At 35.6% G+C, this 16276-nt stretch overlaps 1 protein-coding gene across 15 annotated transcripts in view; it reads left to right on the top strand.

Moving 5' to 3' along the window:
• ZBTB20 (zinc finger and BTB domain containing 20) overlaps positions 1-16276 on the top strand; it is a 913066-nt gene that overhangs the window by 464529 nt on the left and 432261 nt on the right. For 2 of the 15 annotated variants that reach the window (XM_080655536.1, XM_080655548.1), the window contains exon 1: positions 13124-13261. The exons of 10 other annotated variants lie outside the window; for them this stretch is intronic. The gene's annotated coding sequence lies outside the window, so the exon portion shown is untranslated. Of the gene's footprint in view, positions 1-402; positions 620-13123; positions 13262-16276 lie in introns of those variants that run through there. 3 more of the 15 variants (XM_080655534.1, XM_080655535.1, XM_080655540.1) reach the window with 3 other exon arrangements.

Below are 16276 nucleotides of genomic sequence, written 5' to 3'. Positions count from 1 at the left end.
TTTGTAAATGTCTATCCGATGCCTGCATTGGCACCAAGGAGGCCTTAGCAGATAGAGTGGAGGAACATATGGCTCCCATCTGAATACAAATTGATGGACATAGCGTGGTAATTCAGCTGAGATGTTCTCTATATTATAAGCTGAAAGAGCATGATTAGAGGTGTTTATAAACGGCGTCAGATTCCCCCCTACCCCCTTCCCCACCCCCTTTCCACTGTAGTTTTATCTGCCTGAATCATAGCCATCTAGCATCCCAGGCTCACTGCACTATTTGTTAAAATGGCCAGCATGAGGAATTATTAATTAAAGCTAACAAATCACCCTGACGAGCTGTGCCCTGGCATGGCTGAAGGTTGATTGGCGAAAGTGTTCTCCTTTGGAGAAAAGACTTTTTGTGCTCGTGACGCAGTCAGGGACGGATTACTGAATATTCAAGTTAGAAGAAAAATCACAGGACAAGCAAATTGAGTATTTACTGGCAAATAATTGCTCTCTTAAGCTGTGGCTCTCTTCCTAAATTCTTAACATTCCCGAGGGTTAGAAAGAAACACAGAAAAATGCATCGGTACAGAGTGCATTTCAAAAAATATATATAGACTGATGTTTCAGACTTGTGCAGGTAAGTGTGATTGTGTGTGCATGGAAAGTGAAAGAACAAGGGAAGCGGGGAAGATGGGGAAATTTTGAATATGGTGAGTTTTTAAAAATCCATTTGTTGTTTATTGGAATACTGCTCGGCGTATTTCTAAGTGGACTGAGAATTTAGTTTCAGTGCTGCATTTGTTGTGAAAGTTAGAGAAATGAGAAGGAGGAAGGGTTTTCTCAGAGTTACTTTATGTCTTTATCAGTAGAACAAATGTTAATGTTTTGCCCCAATAATAGTTATAAACTTTGCTCATATATTTGTGGATATATGTATGAGATTATGGCTTGATTTAAGGATTTTGAGTTATTCTCAAACTCGTTAATAATGACCTGTCTTAACAGTGTCTCAGAGATTGGGTACAACTGTTGCATTTATTTTTAAAGTAAATTCTGTTTTATATTAGCACCAAGCTAGTGTTTGTTGAGAATTTGAAAGGGACATTACATTTTTTGAATACGTAGTTACTTAAGCTTTGGGCTTCTGTAATAAGCAAAGTGTTCTTATTGTCAATTGTGTGGTCTTTTTATCTGAAATGTTGATCAGACTGCTAAGTTTTGTGGACATTTTGAGATAAGTGAAACTAGTTTAGAGGCTTTTCCAAAACCAATTTTAAATATCTGAAAATATGGTAAGTATGTAAATAAAGTCTCATTCTATGTACACAATGTAGACATTAAGAAACAGAGATACTCTCCTAAGTATAGCTAGATTATGTGACAAGCATTATCCCCCCAAAAAATATATATATATACATTGATGATGATTTTCATATCCTATAAAACCTGTAAAATGTGCTTTCATCGACAACAAACTATTTTTCAAATGAGAATAATTGGCTGGCAAAATAGCATTTTAGGGTTGTAATAACTAAGAATAACATGGATTTAAAACAAATGCAAAAACATAATTTAAACTAAATTAACTAATAAATAATTACAAAGTGCTTTAACAATAAAGCATCTACATGATAGTAATAATAATAAAAATGAAAATCTGGCAAATCACCCAGAAATTAAATCAGATGACTCTCATTAGGTGTTAGAGAATCAGAATTTTAAAATATAAGTATATTATACTTTTATTTGCCTTCTAGTATATTTCTTGAACCATACAATATTGTCCTAATTAAGATTTTTCCTTACTCTAGTCTATGTTTTTTTAAAAATATAGTTTGCCTTAGTATGTAGAATAGAGCATATAAGAAAGTTTAGAAAACATAATTTTTTAAAGGTTTAATTCTCATTGGATAGCATTTTGTTTTCAGATTTCAAGAGGCAGCCTTTTTAAAGTTTCTCATGGCTATTTGGTCCATTATTTTGATATTGCAAAGAGGGCAGTTAAATCATATGTTCAGAGACTAAACCATCTGCCTGCTTTATTATGGATACCACAAAAGTACGAGGACTTGGAAAGGCTCAAAAATTGAACCAGAGTCCTATGCAAGATTAAAAATATACAGCACTTTGATTTTTAAAAGTGTTTTGTAACCATTTACTTTTGCTAAGTATTTCATTAGTCTTCTGTGGTAGAATAGTATCATTACACCCTTTTGATATATGGGTAATGAATAGTAAAATGTAGTTGAATGACATGAACCTATGGCAAGTTATTGGTAATATTTCCTCTGTGATTTAACGCACTAAATTTAAATACTTTTTGGAATTTGGGATTTACTTGTCAATAGTGAAACTCACAGTAAATTGGAGAAACATTATAAAATGGTGACTGCTGGAACAAAAATGAAGTCCAGCTGCTAGCTCTGGACTATCTACAGATGAGTTGCAAGAGGCATGCAGAGGTCAGACTGAAAGCACTCTGTAGTCCAACTGTGATGTAATGGAAGTATGAAGCAGCTATTGGTTGCCCACTCTGGGGAGGGGGCAAAAAATGAGCACTACTTGGCATTATTATAGAGTGGTACTGTATTCCTTTGGTATCTGGAAGGATATGAGATTCAGAAATTAATACTAAAGCAAAAATCATTTTTAGGTTTGAAACATAATACGATTTCAGCCCAGACTGGTCATACAAAGACACATCAAGATGAGTATCATTGTTAAGATACCTAGTGCCCAATTAGAGTTCTTCTAACTTACCTGAGTTTTACTGAACCAGATTTAGACTAGCTGGATCATAATAATCAGAAATGCAGAAAATAAGCTAAACCCAACCTGAAGATTAGCTTTTAGTGTTGAGATTACTTATCACTATTTGTTACTTAATGAAAATTATTTAATTAGAATAATAATGGAGGCAAAGGACTCAATTGTTTGGTTTGAAGATTCTAAGTAAAAAATATGCATATATATATATATATTTCAAATACATATGTCAATAGGATTTACATATTTTATTACATGCATACATATATAATTTTTAAAAGAAAAATATTTTCAAAATTATTACTTTGGCTTTTTAAGCCTTTGGACTTTTTATTTATAGTCATATGGAGACTGAACACACAGCTTTTAACACAGCTATAGTTGGCTTTTAGTACTTAAGGATGTCAGAAAATAATCTGGTGTGGAAAATACCTTTGTCCAATTTCATATGGATCTCCTCACAGTGGTATTTAATGTTATGCCTCCTTAAATTGCAATCCTGTTAATAATCAAGTGAGCCTGATAGCACAAGGACTATAAAATATCTCCATTATTAGAGGAGGTTAGTTTTTATTTTATACTTGGGGTGTGTTTGATATACTGTATATATATCTAACACACACACACACACACACAATTTTTGTTTTGTTTTGGTTTCTTCATTTATTTCAGCTACATTGCTCCAATATGATAATTAAAATGGCTGACAAAGAAAAAGAAACAGATAATACAGTAAAATACATGAATTAGAAGTAGATAAGAAAGATAAACAAAATAAAACAAAAAAATAAATAAGGGCAAGGATATAAAAATGGAGTCAGGACTGAAGTCAACACACAAACTACATTCAGTAAAATGCTATGCATTTGCCTTTGCACTCCTGCAGCTAAGTCAAAGGGAAAACTATGACAGGTTATGCAATTTACAACATTCATAAGAATAATACAATAATTTCCATCATTCATTCACTAGAGCTCCTGAAAAATGACAGACTCTGAATTTAGAGAACTCAGTGCTGAGACAACTCCCATGGAAATAATTATAGGCTGCAGAGACCTAGAGGTCAGGGCAGAGCAGAACAGTGCCTTCCCTGGGACAGGTGTGGAGGGGCAGACTTGCAATTCCAGGGGATACATTCAGGGAGGGCAGGAAGAGAAGCAATGATGTTGGCAAGGTCAAGATCTTATGGTAAATAGGGAGTTAAAGAGGGACATTTTTTTTCTTAATCCTCACCTGAGGATATTTTTTCATTGATTTTCAGAGAGAGTGGAAGGAAAGGGGAGAGACAGAGAGAAACATCTATGTGAGAGAGACACACCATTGGTTGCCTCTCCCATGCGCTGGAGACCAAGCCTGCAACCCAGGTATGTGCCCTTGACAGGAATTGAACCTGGGACCCTTTAGTCTGACCTCTATCCGCTGAGACAAACCAGCTAGGGCAAAGAAGGATTTTTTTTTTAACAATTCTCTTATATAAATATAAACATACATATCTTAAAGTACATCTAAGATTTAAAAGGCATCCACCTTTATAATAGCCATTAAAATACATTTTATCAAAGTAAACCTATTGAATCAACATTGTTTCCCTAAGTTGTTCATAAACATTGCTGCATGGCTGCCATACTTCTCCCACTTTTACTTTAAACACACTGTCAGTCTTTGTGAAGTTTTAAAAAAGAGCCCCTTCTGGCTGGAAATGTGTAATTTCTTGCCCTTGTACCTTTTCTTGGTTCATTTTCAAAAGTCTTAGCAAATTTCATGGTCTTTTCACAAGTAATTTTAATGGTTAAGTCACATTGAATAAGCTAGACTTTTTTCCACATTGAAAAAGTGAAGCATAAAGATTTCTTTTCATATTTCCTTTATAGCCCAATCCATAGTAAGTAGTCAAAGGACCACCTATGTCATAATTATCTAGGGTGGTTGTCCAAAGAAAGAGTCCTGGGCCCCATTGTAGAATTTCTGGATTAGAAGTCCTGAGGATAGTGACTGGGGTTCAGTAGTTTAGGAAGCTATCCAGGTTAGTTATGCACACTAAAGTTTGAAAACCATTGTTTCGATATTGTGACTTTAAAATTTCTAGTAGGTGAACATAAAATGATAAGATTTCCATACCACAGTTGGTGAGGATTTATTATATTAACACTGATGCGTGTTCAATAATAAATGATGATTGCCTGCTAATAAAACTGGAAAAATCAAGCTGAGGAAATTAATACTCTGAATACTCTGAATTTGTTTGAACCCTTTAAGCCATATCTCACCATTATAAGGAAACATTCTTTAATTTTTTTAGCTATCATTTATTGAAAACATATGTTGGTGCTGGGCATGGAGGTACAAAGATTAAAAAGAACAAGTCAGTCTGTTTTTTAAGAAAAACTCATAATTCAGGATAATTTATTATTACTAGGATATTATCTTTTCTAAACTAGGATGAATGATAATCTAAACCCCTCTTGAGTAAAACTCAAAAGTTCCATTGTATTTTATCAGTATAAGTATACATTCATTGATAGCTTCATATAGTAGGGCTGTGCTATAATTTGGAAACTGCAAAACATAAGAAAACCTTGTAGGTTCCTCCTTTTTCCCCTCCAGGGGACATTGTCCTCCAGAATAAGGTGGGATGTATCATGGGGACCTTCTAATTTCATTTCTTCCATCATCAGTTTTGTTACTAGGATCCTTTTAAAAATGTTTTTATTGATTTTATTTAAAAAAATTTTAAATCTTTATTTTTGAAAGTATTAAATATGCCCCCCCTTATTCCCCATTGACCCCTTCTAGCCTGCCCCTGCACTCTGCACCAGGTTTTCACCACACTATTGTCTGTGTTCATGGGTTATGCATATATGCATATGTTATTTGGCAGGTCACTTTTCACCCAATTTTAAAGAGAGAGGGAGAGAGAAACATGGATGAGAGAGAAACATCTATAGGCTGCCTCCTGAATACCCCCTACTGAGGATCGAGCCCATAACCTGGGCATGTGCCCTGAACTGGAATCGAATCAGTGACGTCTTGGTGCATGGGATGATGTTCAATCAATGAGCCACATGGCCAGGGCCAGGATCCTTTTTGAGAGGAGAGAAATCTGTGAGTGAGTGTGCCTGGCATTAGGAAGACTTTCACATCTCTTTCCACTGCCCCTCTGGGGGCTCAGCTGACCTGTGGGAAATGCTGGAGCCTCCCTTGTTGGCACATGTGGCTGCTTCTGCCTAATACCCTGTTCCTAAGTTTCAGCAGTGCAAGAGATTGGGTATGGACAGGCTGGAAGGGACAACTTGTCCATAAAGGGATGTGTTGGTGGTCTGAGGAATAGGATGAGAGCTTGAAATTTTACTGATAATTCATGTTTTCCTGGGAAAATACCGGAGACATCCACCCCCTCTATTATTTCTAGATCAATATGAAGACTATTGTAAGAACTTCTGTATTTCTTTTTCCTTTTCTTCCATTCTTTTCAAGACATATTTATTGAGTGTTTGGTACCAGGTTCTCTTCTAGGAACTAGGGATACAGTGGTGAATAAAATAAAGTTTCTACTTTCATGATATATATTAGGTAAAAACTATATGAGGGTATATAACATATTAGGGGTAGAGAGGGAATAAAATTACTAAATACAAAATGTAAAGTAATATAAATATCATAAGCTTTATTTTGGAAACATTTCCTACTACTTTCTCCCTTCCAGTTATATTTATGTTACTGCATAATATGTATGTATGTGTATTAATAAAGATATATATCCCTTGGTGCATTAATAAACTTCTCTGGAGAATACCAGTCAATTCAAACGATTCTCTGATGTGGGGAGCTCTTTTTCATGAAGACTTGTACATAATGTAAGGGGAGGAACAAGCCACCAAAAAGTGTGCACAGTCAGCCACAAGATCGTTCTTTTTCTTCTCTTTGAATGTTCTAGTGTGTGTTGTTCATTGGTTGGTTAGTGTTGGTTTTTAACTGAATGCTAGCATTCAGGATTCCTGGGGATCTAAAAGGTAGATAAGTTATGGGGTCAATCTTCAAGGGACTAAAGATAAAGTAGAGGGGACAATGAACAATACAGTATGTGGTTTTGATAAGGTTCTATGGAGGACAGAGCAAGGCACACTCTGCTGTCCTAGGAACAGATCAGAGAGTAGAGGAGGAGGAATGGTTTCCCAGAGAGTGTCATGTTTAACTGAGCCTAGCAACCTAATAGCAAAACAAAACAAAACGAACTTTTAAAGTTATAATTTTTCAACTGATAACCTAAGTAATACATGCCCTTGGTGAAAATATTTTAGACAATAGGACAACATATTTTTTAAAGGGGTTAGGAGATGAAGATCACCTTTGAACTAAGCACTTATAGAAACCACTGTTAACATTCATCAGACTTTTTCTTGAGCATGTATTATGTCCTAGGATTATCCAGCCACACTGTTTTCTCAGAAGGGAACATTTTAATTAGCAAGCAATATGAATGAATAGCAGCAGCTCGAACTTTAACTCCTATTAGCTGTCTTCAGATCTGGGCTTACAAATGAGCTGGGTTCCAAACCTGGTTAATGTAGATAGAACATCACAGATGCAGTATTCTTCTGAACACACATCAGAGAGCCTGCTAGAATCCCCACCTCGTGTAAGCATGAGAGACAAACTCATTGGCTCTGCTCCTGTATTTGTGTGATCTTGGGCAAATTTTCTGACTTCTCTGTGTCTCAGTACCCTTCTCTGTTAAATTGGATTACTTATAGTACATACCTCATGAGATATTTTGAGAAATGAATAAGGTAATGTATATAAAGTGCTAATCACAGTACTTGGCACATAGGAAAGTATTTAATAAATACTGTCACTATTGTGTTGCTGATTATTACTATTACTATTATAGCTATTTTTATTACCAAGGAAACTTGCTGAAAATATATTTGTCCAGTGCCACTCCATTATCACTACCAACAAACAACTAAAAACACATTTCCTACTGAGTGTGGGTCAGAGATATCATCTTTGCAGCACACATTAAGAACTTGGGTTTATAGATGAAAATTATAATGTAATTTAGCTCAGGAGATAAATGACATTATGCAGACTAATTTTCTGTTTCTAGGTAGAACTGATGTTTACATCTGCCATAAATGCCCTTCATGTTACAGATTTTGTTTCAACAATTTGTTACTAAGTAGGTTTGTTGTATTGAAAGAAATTTTTAAATCTAAATTCCTAATGCTTTTCACATAGTGCTATATTACTTTATACAAATCAGTGACTAAAAAGGATTAGAAATACAATTTTACCTAAAGAGGCATCTTCAAGAAGGAGAGAATTCTACATTGTCAAGTCTGTATTTTAGTATGATCGTGAACAAAGATATCTAGCCCAATAGGTACCGCATAGTAGGTGCTCAAAGAATCATTTAGTTCTGAATTACATTTTGTAAGAAAAGGCATGTAAACATCAGCGTTGATATTCTGTACAAGTGTAAATGATTTAAAAAGAATGTTGATTTAGTGGAATAACAGTGTATTAGGAAAAAAGCAATTGTGTGGAACTTGACAACACATTATGTTAGATTTTAAAACTGTAGCCTTGTGTCAATATGAAAGGCAGAGGTAGATAGTGAAAATAACGTACCTAGTAGACTCTCTAGTTGCACAGCCATTTGTTATCACCTCTATATGAACAAATTACAATATGACCACAGGCATGCTATTTCTCTTGTCTAAGTCCTCAAATGGAAAATGGAACAATGATGGCTGCATTGAATGATATGTGTGCATAGTGCATAGAAGAGTTTTTAAGCATAATAGGTACTCAGTAAGTGATATTCACTAACAATAGCAATAACGATGATAATACATAAAAGCCCTGTTAACAGTGAACTTAAGCTCATTATATATAGTATATATGATATATATGACTCATGTATATTAATATATAAGTACTAATACTTAAAATTGTGTTGCTTATTTGACACAAAATAGGAACTCTAATTTTTTCCTATTTAAATGCCTTTACAAAAAGATTTGCTTTAGTTATTCTAGTTATATGAAAATAGAATTCTAAAACTAACTTTATTTTGAAAAATGACAGTAAAAGCAGATGTTACCAAAGGACTTATTTCTAAAATAACTTGGATTTTGTTCAAATAAAGAACAAGAGTAATACTCCACTTCAAAAGGTATAAAAAGTGACCCCAAATTTGAATAGTATTAATTGGAAGTTTTTTAAAGATCAAAAAGGCTATTATTTCTAGTTGCAGTGGTAACTACATATGGAAAATGGCTCCAGAGATTCACAATACAAAAATAGTTCATTGCTAAATTCGAAATTCTGTTAATGTCACAAACAGTGGGATGTGAAACACAAATGAATTGTGATGACAGTTGAGTTCCAAGCTGCCTATTTTATTCCCTTAAAGCTGCCCATATTTGGCTTTATATTTTCCTCAGTCCTGATTTAACCCATCAATATTTGTATTTTCTGAAGCTGGCCTTACCTTGGATCATAATACTTAAGGATTTTATTTCTAAATACTCTTCAATCCTAGGAATTTGGCTCTCCCTGCTCTTCTTTTCACAGATAAGTATTCTGAAATCTTTCTTTACCTCTCACCTGGAGTTGATTTTGATCACTTTTTAATCTGCAGTCTTTTAGGGCTTGATACTGTTCTCTACTCCTCCATTTCTCTCCAGTGTTTGAAGTCATTCCATTCTTCTTCATCTGCAGGATGTTTCTAAAGGGCACATTTCTTCTCCATATGCTTTGAGTTGGGGCACTTCCTGTCATCCTGATAACCTATATGCATTTCCAGTTTTCGAAAATCTGGTTTTCTAAATGTCACTTACCCTTTGTGGTGGAAGGCCTTTATGATCCTGGATTTGGGGAACAAGACTAGATACACTATTTTACAAACTGAATGGAGCTCCTTTTTTTAAAATTTTTTATTTTTTGTTAATCCTCACCCAAAAATATTTTTTTCCATTGGCTTTTAGAGAGAGTGGAAGGGAGGAAGGAAGGGAGGGGGGAGATTGAGAGAGAGAGAAACATCCATGTGAGAAAGACACATTGATTGGTTGCCTCCAGCATACACCCTGCATCCCAGGTATGTGCCCTTGACTGGGAATCGAACCTTGAGACTTCGATGCTGGGCCAGCACTACACTACAACCACTGAGCAACACTGGCCAGGGCATGAAGCTCCTTTTTAATTAATTAATTTATTTATATTTTTATTGATTTCTAAGAGGGAGAGAGAGAGAGAGAGAGAAAGAAAGACATCAATGATGAGAGAGAATCATTGATAATCTGCCTCTTGCATGCCCCTCAGTAGGGATCAAGACCGCAACCCAGCATGTGCTCTTGATGGGAGTTGAACCCGGGATCCTTCAGTCTGGGGGCAATGCTCTATCCACTGAGCCAAACCAGCTATGGCGAAGCTCCTTTTTAAATACAGGAATTCCATATAACCATAAGCTAGCTTGTGTTTTGGGAAATGTCATTAAAAATTTTCTAAAGAGTATTGTTTAAATGACCAAATTATTTTGATTTAATGGATTTTGTAGCATGGATAACAGACCTACCTCCCAGTGCATTTGTCCTGGCTAAATGTGTTTTATCTGAATTTCACTGCAGGCAGTGCTTTAGCTGCCATTTATGGAGAGACCTCTCTGCACCAACCATTTTTCATTTAAGTTTTCAAACAACCCTTTGAGATAGGCACCATTATCTTCACTTAATGGATGAGAAAACTTTGACCGAGAAAGGTTAAATGACTTGTTAAGGGGTGGAAATAGGATACAATCATAAGGTTCTAAGGCTAAAACTCATCCTTTCTTCATTACCACATGCCTATGCTTGGTTCTTTATTTACATTATTGGTAGTGGAAAAGAAGTTTGTAATATAATTTAATTGGAGGCATAGCCAATTTCATCAAAGAAAACAAAGTGATTAGGTTTTACTATTGTTTTTATAGAAATAGGAACCCAAGGCCATGGATTCATTAGATCTTAAGAAGGGTGAGGCACATGAGATAGGCAACTTTCTGTACATCTTATTCCTAGTTCAGGATAAACTAGATCTTAAAATGGGTGGTTCACAGACGAAGGGCTTCTGACTTGACATCAAAAGCCTCCTGTGACGTGTCCTGGTCTTGTTCTCTAAAATTAAAACTCGCTGATTATTTACAGCAAATGTATTCTGGATAAATAAAATCAATCAGTCAATCAATCAATCAATAAAACATTTTCCCTACCAAATTTCTGACTTAGTACTAGTGGTAGTATTCAATACTTTTATAAAGCCAACAAAAAATATTTTAAATCCATTTATCATCAGTCTTTATGTTTCTCTTATGAGACACTAATAACACTTTCCTTTTATATAGCACTTACTGTTTACAGTTTGAAAACTACACACCAGAAAACAACAACACAAAACACATTATCTTTTCTTCAAGCTCATCAAAAGTAGAGATATATAATTTAGCCACAATTTTCACAGACAGTAAAGCAGTGGTAGGAGTAATCTTCAGATCAGAATGTTTATTTTCTAGGGTAGTACTCAGGCCTGGTTTGCCAATCTGCCCTTGTGGAGTTGGATCATTGAGTTTCCTAGTCTGCACTCCAAGCCCCCAAACTTTGCTTTGAGCAAGGATTTGGGGACTAATGGGGGTTGGCTTTGTCATTTTGTCACAACCACTTAAGTTGGTTCAGAAGCTCTAAGAGGAGCTCCTGAAATTTCCCTAGAATTCTTTTTAAAAAGAAAAGAAATTACAACAAAAGCCCCATGAAACCATATTTTTCAAATATTCTCCTAAAAAATATGAAAACTTTACTGTAGGATGTTGGGTTTTGGCTTACACATAATGAGTGCTTTTCCTGGGCTGCATTCTTCATGCTTATCCTCCTTCTGGTCACAGTGAATGTTCAGTTTCTTTCTCTCAAAGTCTGGACATTGCCAATTTTGATACGTATCTTCACTGAAATTTACTACTCTAAATTTAAATGGGGTCGATGTTCCACTCTTTCACTTTTTGAAGATTCAGGAAATTTTATTGTGCATTTATCAAAAAATCACTGTAGAACTTGGCCCCAAATCCTGTTTTTTAAATAAATATATCACTTTCTAAAAATCTGAATACCATTAGCTATTTTCACCCTTTCTCTTTATCTCAAATTTCTTCAACTTTTATTCTAAGTAATTAGGTCCTGGAAATATAAGTAAAATTTAAGAGTTCTAGAAGATTATCAAAGTTTGCTATTCTTAGTTCTATTAAAAAATGGACTTGCTATCATGCTATTTGTAGCCTTTATAGTGTATCATTTTTATAAATGTAAATTATGTAGATATTAAGGCATATTCACAGATGCTCATTAGCAAAAATATGGAGGAAAATCCCACATATAAACACTCACCTTCCCCCTGCACTGTGAATTTTGGACATGAGAAAATATCTTTCCAACAGTGCAGTATCATGTTGTGCTTGGTGAATTTTAACATTTGCATTCCTCAGTGTTCATGTTTATGAAGCATTGAAGACTTATGACCTCTTTTTCTTCTTAGCTGCACATGGCTCAATCTAATAAATTTTGAATACAGATTCAATATGGTTATTATCCCAATCATGCCACTTTTAAAAGCAATGTTCTAGACTGTGTTTCTCTGACAGCATGACTCCACAAAGAAAATGAAACCAGCCCTAACAAAACCCTCCTTAAAACGGAGAGTGAAATGGAGCTTGCAAGAACTGCTTTGAAAAATGGTTTGAACAGTGACTAACAACCAATTTTTCAAACACTGTTGTAGCCATTTCAAGCTGTAGAGTGGACGGTACACAGGAAAAATCAATAAAAAGAAAAGATCTCTATCTGTCACAGATGCAACCTAAAAATACCTTTAAGACCAATTCCTTCTCTATGTAACTATTATTGCATTCCACCAAAAGGTGTTGAAAAAAACCAGCTAACTTCTACTAGAACAAAGTGTCCAGAGAAGCAAGTCTGTAAATAATTAAAAGAATAAACTAGAGTAGAAGAAGGGAATTGAGGGGTTGGGGGAGGGGATTAGGCACTTAAAATGTTGAGTGTACCAAAACCAGAAAACCCAGGGAAAGAAAGAAGGTGTTCTTCAAAAGAAGATATTTTCCATCCTTCACCAGTAACAGAGTTGATAGTCTGATAATGGAAGCCCTCTGGGTGAGGTTGGGGGAAGAACACTGTCTTAGCAAAGGCTTCACTAGGTTTTCAATGCCCAGGGCAATCTGATCAGTGTGGCCTTGTTTCTAGAATTGAGTAAACCAAATCAGGATGAACAACATATGGTTTAATAGTTAACTTGTAGAACAAGGGACAGGGAGATGCTTTTATGCCATGGTCCCAGTGTTCATTCCAATCTCATTGCTGAAGTCTGTTCTGAGAGCATTTACAGCTTTCCGGAGAGTCTGATTTTGGCTGAATCCTGAAGATAGAAATATAGCCTTAATGAACTTCTTGTTCTGGAGTCTCCCTTATTACAGGTGAATCTTTGGGATAAATCATGCTCTAGAATCCAAAGTATTAGTATTACTAATATTACTATTACTGCTTTCTTATGTTGGCAGTGATCGCTCCATTTTCCTCTTCTAGAAATAAGTGAGTTTTGTGAATATGCAGGGTTGTTTTCTCTGAGTTTCTCTGAGAAAATCTGTGTCTTCTTCTAAGTTAGAAATTTGAGATATTCTGAAATATAGCTGTATGTGCAAGTCCAATCCTGCTTTTTAATGACCATGGACAAAAAAGGTCCCCAAAACAATCTTTTATTCCACAAAGGGAGAGGACACAGGAAGGGAGAGAATTTTGTCTGATTGCATTGTTTGGATAATGGTATTTTCCTAAGACCTCTGCTTTCTTAGAATCCTAATCAGACGCTTCCCCTATGACTAAAAGAACCTTCCCAGTTCTTATCACCAAACAAGAAAATTGAAGGCGAATGCATGATAAGCACTGAGGTTCTGAAACTGTTGGAAAACTCAGGTATGGAGTTACTATTAGTGTTATAAAGTAAACATCAATAGTAACAACGAACAACAAAATTATACTTCTCCCTCCTTTTTCCCTGGTTCCATTTAAAAACCACCACCACTATAAAAAGTAGCCTAGGAAAGAGAAAATGTATATATCTGTAGTTTGGGTGTATGACCATATATCTTCATTGTAGTTCCTCTGCCACACATTGAATTATTTGTTCCTGATATTTTTCAAAGTTCACCTTTGTGTATGTCTCCTTAGCTGCTCTAATAGTGTCAGTATTTTCTCTTCATTCTCTCCTGTTATTTGAGCTCTTTTTTTCATGTGTACAAAAAGGCTCTTTCCTCTAGCCACTTTGCATACATTCTCCATTTTACTAGGACAATTGGGTGTTTCTATATGATGCCTTTTAAAGTGATAAGATAGCAAGAAAAGATTTTGAACAATAGTTTACCAGTATCATTGAAAAATTAGCAACTGTATATTCTATATACACACACAGTGGCTGCATAAAATGAAAATTCTATTCATGTCTGATCTCTTCTGCATTTATATAGTGACTATTGTAGTGGCATCCAGGCACTTTATGTTATTTCCTCTTATTATTATTTACCACCTGATCATTCCAAAGTGCTTTTTACAATCAGAGGATTTCATTAGCAGTCCATTCCCTCGCTCTTTGTTTTTCTGCACCCTTGCATGTAAAAGTATCAAGCAGCTATATCAGATAAATTACAGTAAAAAGATCGAGTGCTGCTGACAGGAGGTTGGGGGGAAAATCCCAAAGCATCTCCTAAAATCCAGCTTATATTTTATAGTATCTAACTAATTATATTACAGAAATATATATACTTGAAGCACAGTGTCTACACACTTATTTATTATGGTTTCTACCATTGCAATAATCAGAAATGTGAGGTGAGCAAGGGGAGTACTGTCTGCACTTCTCGTATTGAGAGGTCTGAGTGATTGTACCTATTCACTGTAGAACACTTGTAATTTTTTATTGCTTCTTGAGCTGCTGGTAGCCTAGAATCATACAAGTCAATTTATTTTAAAATCCAAAAAGTTACAGTTATATTTTTTAGCTAAGAAGATAGAGACTTGTTTATAAAAAGGTTCATTGTGATTATAGATGGAAGTGCGTGGTTGGTACCTTAACAGTTTGATTGAATTAAAATCAAGTTCACTCTGGGGTTTCCTTCTCAGCTTTACTCTTTGCTTTCTCTTTGACTCCAAGCTAATTGCATAACCTCTGGTTGACTTGTGCCTCGTCTACACAGTCAAAGTAAAATTCAGAAATGAGGTTATTAGTCTAACTAATGTAGGCTAAAACATTATTTCAAGAATTTTAGATTTTGACTTAAGCAGATAGTAGTAAAAGCTAACAATTTTATGCACAGGCTCCTTTTATCCTTAGACAACAACCCTAATGAAGTAGGTGCATCAGAACCATCTGGAGATGGTGAGTCACCTCTTGGGCTTGTTACAACACGTTGCTGGGACAGACCCTACAGTTTCTGATTCTGAGTCTAGGAGAGATTGATAATTTGCATTTCTAACACATTTCCAGGTAATGCTGGTGGGTAGGATACTTTTAAAATCACTGAGAGCTGTGTCTTCAGAAAAGGAAACAAAGGCTAAGAGGGCCTCAGTCATGGCAGAGTGGCAGAGTGCAGAAGAAAACCTAGGACATCTCTTGTAAAATCTTGTGGTCTTTATACTACCCACATTTTTTTTTTCTTTACTTCCACTGATTTTACGGTTTGAATGACTTTCGCTTGCCTTGAGATCCTTCGTAAAATAGCATTGTAAAGGAGTGGGAATTGGGTCTTTCCCCCTGCGATCTGGTAGCTACTCTTACTGGATTTGTTTAAGGAGAGGGGCAGGCCATTCCAAATGTTAGTGATTAGCTGTGGTAGGAAGGGCTTTTAAGGCCAGTCTTTACTTCCCTTTTGGGAATGAGAGTAATAAATTTGAGTCTTCCTTGTGTTCATTCATTATAGCCTGTAGATAGCTATAAACAGGTTCTCTTTGGTGGACTTGTAACCTATTCTGCTGTGACAATTCTTTGTAAAAATTTCCCACATTTATGTTACTTCTACAGAAAGTCATAACAAGCAAATGTGGCAAAGAGTACCTGGCAGGGCAGTGGAAAGGCCATTTCAAAGAGACTGAGGACACTTGGTTTCAGTGCTGTCTTACCCTAGCACAGGCCTGCTGACCTTCATGGGAGGCAGACAGCATAGTGCAGTGATTGGCAGTCCAGGCTGCATGTTACAGTCACCCAGGGGAGCTTTGAAACAAACACCCATGTCTGGGCCCCATGCATAAGAAATTCTGATTAATTGTTCTTGGGATAGGGACTGGGTATAAGTAGTTTTTACGTTTTCCAGGTGATTCTAATCTGCAATTTGAGTTAAGAACTAGCCTACTGGTTAAGGCCATGGATTTTGAAATCAGACATATCTGAGTTCATATCTTAGCTCTTCCACTTAACTGTACACCCTAGAACAAGTTATTTA

Source organism: Plecotus auritus, assembly GCF_963455305.1.
Source record: "Plecotus auritus genome assembly, chromosome: 2".
Lineage (NCBI taxonomy): Eukaryota > Metazoa > Chordata > Mammalia > Chiroptera > Vespertilionidae > Plecotus > Plecotus auritus.
This window is presented reverse-complemented; position numbering and strand designations above follow the sequence as displayed.